General features: G+C 48.9%; 1 protein-coding gene across 2 annotated transcripts in view; it reads right to left on the reverse strand.

Moving 5' to 3' along the window:
• Positions 1–1,240, reverse strand: part of SMAD2 (SMAD family member 2) — a 60,083-nt gene extending 58,843 nt beyond the window's left edge. For both annotated transcript variants that reach the window (XM_018555730.1, XM_018555729.1), the window contains exon 1: positions 920–1,240. The gene's annotated coding sequence lies outside the window, so the exon portion shown is untranslated. The remainder of the gene's footprint in view (positions 1–919) is intronic.
• Positions 1,241–9,620: the final 8,380 nt, after the last annotated feature.

A 9,620-nucleotide genomic window follows, 5' to 3' on the forward strand; every position in this document is an offset into this window, starting at 1 on the left:
CTCACAAACTATACAGTAAAACAAACACTAGCTGCAGGAGGTAAACAGAGGGTAGGACATTGATGGACACCAGCCTGGGCCGAGGAGCTTACAATCAACACCCAGTCAGGATGGTTCAGAGCTGAAATGGACATGCAAGATTTGTCCAGTGATGGGATCCTCCTGGGAGGCAATTTATAGTCAGGCTGGATCACTAATGAAGAGATGGAGGGTGATGGGATTATTATGGCGGGACCCCCCCCGGGCTAAAGAGCTAACAATTTAACATTAGGACAGCTCAATGCTGCAGAAGAGGTGCAGAAGAGGTGCAGGATTGTTGGACTTTCCTCATCTTAAGAACACTCAGGATGGCGGGGGGCTATAGAAGAAGTGCAGAATTTACCCAGTAATGGGGGTTAAGGTTGAACCATCCCAGACTGAAGAGCTAATCTACCCCTGCTCAGGATTGGCTCATTGATAGGATTATGGCAGGACCCTACTGGGCTCAAGAACTAACAATCCACAGGTAGTCAGGACTGGTTCAGTAATGCGAGTATAGCAGGATCCTCCTGGGCCCAAGAGCTAACACTCCACTACTAGTCAGAACTGGATCAGTGATGAGAATATGGTGGGATCCTCCTGGGTCTAAGAGCTGACAATCTACTCTTGGTGAGACCATCCTGCATTGCAATGCAATCTGAAGCCTCCAGTGAGCCCGGCAGGCTGGGGGATGGGGGGGTATGCTGAATGTAAACAGTGCCGGGGGGCGTTATTTTCACACCCGGGTAGTAAAGCGAGACCCCCCAATCACACAGCCATGGAAACCCCATTACTCCCAGCATGCCCTTCCCCAGTCAAAGAGCATGCTGGGACCTGTAGTCCCCCCCCCCCTGTGAGTCTGTGCTCGACGCTGGAGGCCGGAGAGCCGGCCCTGGATTACCTGTATGAGGGAAGCCGGACACACAGGAATCGGCGCTGTCCCCCGGGGATCTCTGAGGGGCGGCCTCTTGCTCACCCTTCCTCCCCCTCTGCAGGCCGGACAGGCCTAGAGACGGTCGAGGGGGGGAGAAGACGCAACGACGACCCCGCTTCCACCTGGAGGGTGGGGAGAACCCCGCTCACCGACACCGGGCGGCGATATCTCCCCTGTCTATTTATTATTATTGTTCTTCACCGCCGCCGCACAAATCTCCTCACAGACCCCCGCCGCGCACGCAAACCTCGCCACGGCCCACAGCTCCTCCTCGCCGCTCTGACGTGATTGGCGCACGGAAACCCAACGAGGGGCCTGGTTGGACGAAGAGGCTGCCAATTTGGCCACTTCGAGCGCTGCGGAAGGATTCGCTGAAGGAAAGCAACTTGTAGAAATGATTGGCCACCGCCGCTGTCAATCTCAATAGCACCGTCCTTTTTGGCCAGCTTTTCCGTCAAGGCACTTTTATATCGTTCCAAGACTCAGTTTCACAATTTGATTTGTCGTGCTGGCTGTCAATCTTGAAGCGAAACGACGGCTCCGCCCGCTGTTTCAGTAGCTCCGCAACTATTGGTGTGGAAAACCAGTTCGGCGTAGACTATTGGTTATTTTTTTCTATCAATCTGGACGGATCCGCCCCTTTTCGGCATATCTGACGTCTCGGCAATAGACGGGAGAGGAGCGGGATTGGTTTGTGCTCCTCCCACGCAGTAGGCGGTTCTGGGGCGTGTCTTGCTCTAAGAGAGACAATGAGAGTGACGAGCCAAGCGAAGCTTTGAAAGAAGATGTCAATCAAACATAGAGGCCCCGCCTTCCACGATGCGCTCAGCCTGCGTACAGCTTACGTCCATAGAGTAGAGTGTGCGTGACATGGGGGGGGGAGAAAAAGTTTCTGCGCAGGTGCTGTATGATTGAGTTCTTAAAGAGTCATGGTTGGTCCAGAGTCAGAACCATAATTTTATATCTGCAAATGGAGGAGACAAATGGATCTGTCAGTCAGACAACACATGTGGTCACCCCCACCCACTGATATCTTATTGGTGTTACCCTTAATATATAATGGCTGGGTATTATTATTTATTATACAGGATTTATATAGCGCCAACAGTTTGCGCAGCGCTTGGCAATATAAGGAAGACATTACAATCACAATACAATTCAAGACAAGCTGGTAAGGAGGGCCCTGCCTGTGAGGGCTTACGGGTATGGGGGAGCATGTGACCTCCCCTTCTTCCCATGATGCATGACTCGGGCCTGGTCAGCCAGTCGCCAGGCTCAGACACTGTCATGTCTTGGAGAAGGGAAGGTCATTCCCCTTGTGCAAGCTCTGTGTCATATTGGAGACATGGAGGGGGATGGGAGTATTAGTGGGTTGGGGGAGCTGACCTTTCAAGAGAACCTGACAGATTCTAAGGAAAGAGAACTGTCTGGTCATCAAAGAGCTCCATATTGTAAACTCAGGCCCATGTCACCCTAGGGAGTTGTTGCCAGCAACAGGATCACTAGGGGGACATGGGCCTTGAAGCACTGGTAACCAAACTTGGCATGCATTTACCTGGCATGTGGGGCCCGATTCCTCCCACTGTCCCCAATAATAGGGCACAATTTCTCCCACTGACACCAATGATGAGACGCTTCTCCTCCTGCGGATCCCAACAATGGGGCTCCATTCCCCCCACTGATACCAATGATGGGGCACTATTCCTTCCACTGATAACAATGATGGGGCTCCATTCCCCCCACTGATACCAATGATGGGGCACTATTCCTTCCACTGATTTAAACAACATGGCACTATTCTTCCCGCTGATACCCACAATAGGGCATTATCCTTCCCACTGATGCCAACAACGGGGCAATATTCCTCCCACTCATCCCAACAACAAGGCACTATTCCTCCCACTGATCCCAACAACGGGGCACTATTCCTCTTACTGACACCAATGATTGGGCAATAATCCAATGACTGACACCATTGATAAGACACGACTCCTCCCACTGATCCCAACAATGGGGCACTATTCCTCCTTTTGATCCCAATTTGCACTATTCCTCCATTTGACACCAAGAATGGGACACTATTCCATCCACCGGCCACAGATATGTTTTACTCCCATCACCAACCCTGGGGGGGATTTGATACTTCCATTCACCACCAAGCCAGGGGGGGCTTGTTTACTCCCACTGGCCACTGCCGGGTCATTTTCTATTCCCACTGGCCCCCCTAAAAAACACTCACCTGCTTTTATGGGGTCACCCCCAAGCCCCTCCCCCTTCCTGCTCAGTGAGCACTAGAGTCTACAGCATTTCACCCAGTGAGGGGGCAATGCCGTAGAAGTGGGTGAGTTGGGTTGTTGGTAAGTTGCCACCGGTGACAGGATTCTTGTGTGACATGGACCTTATAATACAATTATTTATGAAAAAGAAATTAGGAATATAATTGGAGGCCATTGTGACCTGTTATCTTTATCTCTGTAGAAATATAAAACATGGAGTCTGAGAGGTCATTGTGGATATAAACTCTTGCTTGTGTTCCTGCTTTCGTTCCTCCAGCTTTTTAATAAATATCCGACTGAGGGCTTGTGTCGATGGGAAAAAGCAGCTTGATTCAAAGTGCATTCCACTTACATTGTAGATTTGCAAGAGTTTGTGACGCTCATTGAAAGGTGCATTTGACCCACCGTTGGCCCGCTCCTTCTGATCAGCATCTGAACTCCTTCGCAGTAATCAGTCTTTAGACCCACGGCTCCTTGTTCCAGTTCAATGGCTTTTTGAAGGATCCGTGAATGGAGAGACCACAAGTCCCATCTGCCAAAGTGGCAGAGGGATCCTTCGTTCCCAATGGAGTAATGTAAGGGCAAAATGGCGGCTGCGCATGCGTGCAAGACAGATTTCCATGTGGCCGGAAAACGCGCCATTGTGTTTAGGCGCACGCAAAATGGAAGTGCGCGGAAAACACGTGCAACGGCCGTCGCACAGGAAGTGATGCTGTTATCTGGATTAAGCTCACCATATAAGAACCATATAAGATGCTCCTTTGGTGAAGGTCTTTTCACCAAAGGAGCACCAGGGCCTCAGCCTGGGGGGGCCCGGCACAGTCCCTGTGCATTGATGGTGGGACTTGCCGGCCGCCGGATTGGTATCCAGCGGCCAGCAGGCCCCCAGTCTCTGCGCCGGGAGTGCCGGATCATCTGTTCATCCGACACTCCCGGCGCAGAGATGGGGGGCCCGCCGGCAGCCGGATACTGATCTCCAGGGGCGGAAATACCACCTAAGACTGTGGGGGGGCAGTGAGGTCCGGCCCTGGGCACCCCCGGTGGAATATGGGGCAGTGCAGGGTCCCGGTGTTAGAACACCGGGGCCCGCACTGCTGACTGGCGTCTCAAGAAGGGGGCGGGTCCTCCTCTCCGGCCGCGTCCCTAGTAACAGGCGGCCGGGAGAGAAGTGTGTGTGTGTCAGGATCACAGGGGCTCACAACAGCTGTCCCTTTCGCCCCGAGCAGCAGAGAGAAAAAGAGCCGCAGCAGTGTCAGTGGGGAGACAGACCGGCCATCCGTTCTCAGTAACATAAAGACAGTGTGAAATGTCCGGCCGTCCGTGTCTGTGTGCCTCCTCTGTGATCTCTGGTGCATGTCACAGTAATCAGGCGCGAAGGAGGGGGAGGGCACAGCACAACGTGAAAGGTAAATCTGAAAAAAAAAAGCAAATCATGTAATATCTTTATTAGGACTTTGGGGAAATTAAAGATTTATTCCTCGATTAATCGTTAAACTTTTTGATCGATTAAAATTCTTGTGATCGAAAATGAAAAGACTCACCTCTGTGCCGGCTTTCGGGAGTCCCGTCGGAGATCCCGTGACGTCACAGACATCAACGTCACCGGACTACTCCCCCCTTCCCCAAGTGGCTCCGTCGGCTAACGAAGGGAAGGGGGGAGGAGTCTGGTGACGTTGATGTCCGTGAAGTCACCTGACTCCTCCCCCTTCCCTTTGTTAGCCGATGGAGCCACTTGGGCCGGTGAGTTTGCCCAAGAAGCACCAAGCTTCTGTCTTATCTTAAACTTATTTATATGCACTATGTGGCTCTCCATTTACCCCCCCCCATCTTGCTCCCAGAAATGTGCCCATTGAAATTTACTGATATTATGTTGCAATCAGGTCCTTACATGAAATGGAATGGACAGGTGCTGCTACTTCAAATATTAAGCTAATACTTATGTTTAAATCACCCTTAGGGCTTTGCTGTTTTACTATACTATGTAAATACATTTGTAATCCAGCACCTTATTATTCTGAGTTGCCCCACTCAAGCGGCGGCCATATTGAGTGGGGCACGTGAGATTAATAACGTGCTGGATTAGTGTGATCCTAGTTCATTTTATCACTTCATTGCTGTGCTGTATGTGTATAGGCCAATGTAGTTGGATCTGCATGTGTGTTATAATTAATCGAAATTATTTAAAAAAATTTCGATTAATCGAACACGAAAATTTTAATTATTACCAGCCCTAATTTTTATTAGCAATTATCTGTATTTAACTTTACATGGACAGCAAATGTTAGCACTTGCACAGAGGCTTGGACTGGGAGCAGAACTGGGAAGGAAGAATCTGGACTGTATGGCATTTACACTGACTGCATATCACTAAACAAAGTGTGTTCAGTCCATGTGTTCAGTGATATGCTGTGTAATTGCAATACAGATTTTGCTGATATATCCATGTTCTGTACTACCTGTAAATCATACTATTAGATTTAAATTTAAAGTCTTATTGTAGGATTTATCAAGTAATGTAGACGAAATATACCAGTTTGTGGTTATATTAGTAAAATCTATATTGCACGGTGTACTGTATATGCAACCTATGCATTCTGTGTATCATATATAGAGGCATTTGATAAAAATGCAATGCACCGTGCAGCTAGTGTTCGGGGGCAAGCAATGTAAATTCACTACGATTTTACTAATGTAACCACGTAGTGCTATATTTGTTCTATACTACTTGATAAATCATACAATAAGATTTTTCATTTAAATCCTATTGTATGATTTAACAAGTAGTCCAGAACAAATGTACCAATACATGGTTATATTACTAAAAATTGGTATTGCCTTTACATTGCATGTACCCGAACACTCGCTGCATGGTGCATTACATTTTCAACATATGCATTCTACATATGCTGTAATATAGACTTATGGGTCAAAAATCTGTATTGTAGGGTCCATTGCGTTGCAGAGTGCTGAGTCCATTGCGTTGCAGAGTGCTGGGTCCATTGCGTTGCAGAGTGCTGAATCCATTGCGTTGCAGAGTGCTGAGTCCATTGCGTTGCAGAGTGCTGGGTCCATTGCGTTGCAGAGTGCTGAGTCCATTGCGTTGCAGAGTCCTGGGTCCATTGCGTTGCAGAGTGCTGAGTCCATTGCGTTGCAGAGTGCTGAGTCCATTGCGTTGCAGAGTGCTGAGTCCATTGCGTTGCAGAGTGCTGAGTCCATTGCGTTGCAGAGTATATCTACAGTATATTCACACATGCATATATTATTATTTTTTAGTTTCAGTGGAAGGTGATGTAGGTGGATATGGGGGGTCTAGGTCGGGAAGTGGGGGGGCAGGTGATGGAAGTGGGCGAGTTGTGGGGGCCCATCAGCAAAATTTTGCCCAGGGCCCCCTAAATATTAAAGACGGCCCTGGTTGTGTGCGGTTATTTCATTTAATTAGAAAAGTGGATTATAATTGGGAACATTACACTGTACTGTTCCCTATTATAATCTATTTCTCTGATTAAAATGATTACAGTCAGGGCCTCGGTTCTATCAAAGTTTATGACTACGTTAGAATGTGTGACCGGTCATGTGGTCACACATTTTTACTTTAATCCCGCCCAGTTTTTTGGCGGTGGAATGTGTGACCGCCAATAGGTCAATCATTCCAACGCTTTGTCAGCTGTTCCAGGGCAAATGGGCATTGCAGATGGTATGTGCAGGAGAACCGGTCTGCCCTGGTAGCTGATCGGTCCTGAAATGTCACTTCTATCCGACTTTGTGAGTGCGGTGGAATGTGAGATCGCAATCACAGAGTCGGATAGAAGTGACATTTCAGGACCGATCAGCTGTTCCAGGGCAGACCGGTTCTCCTGCACATACCATCTGCGATGCTGATCTGCCCTGGAACAGCTGTCAAAGCGTTGGAATGATTGACCTATTGGCGGTCACACATTCCACCGCCAAAAAACTGGGCGGGATCATAATCATAATCAATAATATGTTAAAACACGTTTTAACATATTAAAACGTGTGACCACGTCACCAGTCACACATTCCAACCTAGTCACAAACTTTGATAGAACACCGCCATCAGGGGGCTATGGCCGGTACCCATGTGAAGGGTCTGGGCAGCCTGGGGGGCCGCTTACATGGGTATCAGCTGTACCAGGGGCGGCATGGCAGAGTTCACAGGGGAGGGGGTGGAGGAGGCCGGGCCCGAACAGCAGGCAAGAAGAGTTGGGAGGAAGTACAGGGAAATGGACCCCGACGACCAGCCAACCTGGGACCCTGCAGAGCCCACCATAGAGAGTCTCAAATGGGCTATGCAGGATCTAACTACACGCCATCGGGATGTCTTCTGCACGGTGTCGGTTCCCATCAGTGGCACTCGTGCTCCTCACTGTTCGTCTGCTCCCTGCCATCACCGCCAGGTGCAGAGGGACACGAGTCGCAAGAGAAGCCTCCTCACCTTCCGGTCTCTTACTAGGTACGTAACAAGGACAAGAGCAGTAAGGCCACCACACTTGTAGTTCATTCATTCTACCTCCCATCCCTGTTACTAAAAGTCCATACCTAGGTACGGACAGGGTCTGGGAGGAACAGTATGCAGGAGCAAGAGCATTGCACCCAGCAAATCACTGATCCAGTTTGCAATGCTTTGCAGCCATACCATGCAGTGGCACCACAAGGGGGGTGCAGCCCGCACCCGGGTGTCACCATTGGAGGGGTGACACCAAAATGAATGAAGTCATTTTGGTGTCACCCCCATCTGAAAAGTCAGGCACTCGGTCATGGACCGAGCGCTTGGCAGTTTCGGGGGAGAGGAGGGGACCCGGCAGCATACCTTATCCCACCAGGTGACTGTCCCCTCCTTTCCCTGCCGTCGTCCATCACCAAGATGGCCACCGGCAGGTATCAATAAGATCGCCGCGCATGCAGGATGATGTCATCGGGCACCCGCGCAGTGACGTCACGGCGGGGTGTCACCTGGTAACCGCCCTGGGTGACACGCGGCCTCTGGATGCCCCTGATACCATGACATGGATTATTGAGAACCTGTACAGACATATTAAAGCTGGAAGTGACAAGCTTATTTTTCATTCACTGCAGCAGCGTTGATTGTTCTCCGCTCTCTGTGGTGACACCCGCCATGGACGTCCCATGCGAGAGAATCAGTTCCGACTCCAGCAAAAGCCCACCGGCCATAAAAGTCATACCATCAACGCTGTATTTTCAGGCAAAAATAAAGTAATGTATTTGATCTGTCTGAAATGTGTTTTTATGCCGTCCCGATGCTTCCTTCTGCTGCAAAAGTCTGTTTAAAATGTGAAATAAATGACATTTCCTGTTTTTCCTCTGAACAAAAAAAAGCAAAGACAGATTGAATTACACTCGCTGGAGACCTTCTACATTCATAAACAGATCTTGGGCAGAGGGGAAATCTTTAGACGTCCCATCCCGTTCCGCTCGTGCCCGCCGCCAAGCGGTGCGCACAAACGGGAAATCAGCCTTCTATGTAAACAGCCAGCGATGGCTGTTTACATACAAGCGTTCAGGCGTCTGTACAGACTCCTGATCGCTTGTAATATGCTTGTAGTGTGCGGCCCCCTCCGCCGCTGCTGGAGATCCCGGGCTCCACTGTTCCTGGGACCAGCACAGCAGCTCTGCGGCCGGAGATCAAACGGAGCTCAGTACACGATCTCCATTTGATCGCCTCTCCTCTTCTGAATGCAGGCAGTGATGTGTATTACATCACTTCCTACATTCAGTGTCACTCTCCGGTACAGAAACCGGAGAGAATCTGGTGAAGCAGGTCTCTGCTTCATCAGCTTCTCTGGGGGTCCCTAGGTGACATTAGGGGTCTTAAAGACCCCTGATGTCTCCGTAAAGAGGACCTGTCGCTGCAAATTGGCTATCACATAGGGAGCTTGCTTGCTCCCTATGTGATAGCAATAAAGTTCAGTGGGGAAAAAAAGTTTTAAAAAAATTAAAGTTACAAAAACAAAATTAAAAAATTTAAAGTCACATATCAAAGCAATAAAAACATAAAAAATTAAAGTCCCCCTGCCCCCACATGCACACGCAAACATGCCGCCGTGAACGTCGGAGTGAGAGCAATCATTTTAGGGCCATTAATCACTGATAACACTAAACTGATGAGCGGTAAAAGCGTTTAAAGCGTCGGCTATGGTCAATTTTGGGTATGGTAGTTATTTGTGATTTAGCGGGTGCACGCAATTTTAAAGCTTGACATGTTTGGTGTCTATTGACCCGACGTGACCCCGTCTTTTATATTTTACAAAAAAATTGGGTAATAATAAATGTTTTATAACATAACGTAGGGAGAACAGGTTTTTTTTCTAAATTTTCGGTACTTTTTTCATTATATAGTAAAAAAAAAAAAAAAA

Source organism: Nanorana parkeri, unplaced genomic scaffold, assembly GCF_000935625.1.
Source record: "Nanorana parkeri isolate BGI_ZX_2015 unplaced genomic scaffold, ASM93562v1 scaffold210, whole genome shotgun sequence".
Classification (NCBI taxonomy): domain Eukaryota; kingdom Metazoa; phylum Chordata; class Amphibia; order Anura; family Dicroglossidae; genus Nanorana; species Nanorana parkeri.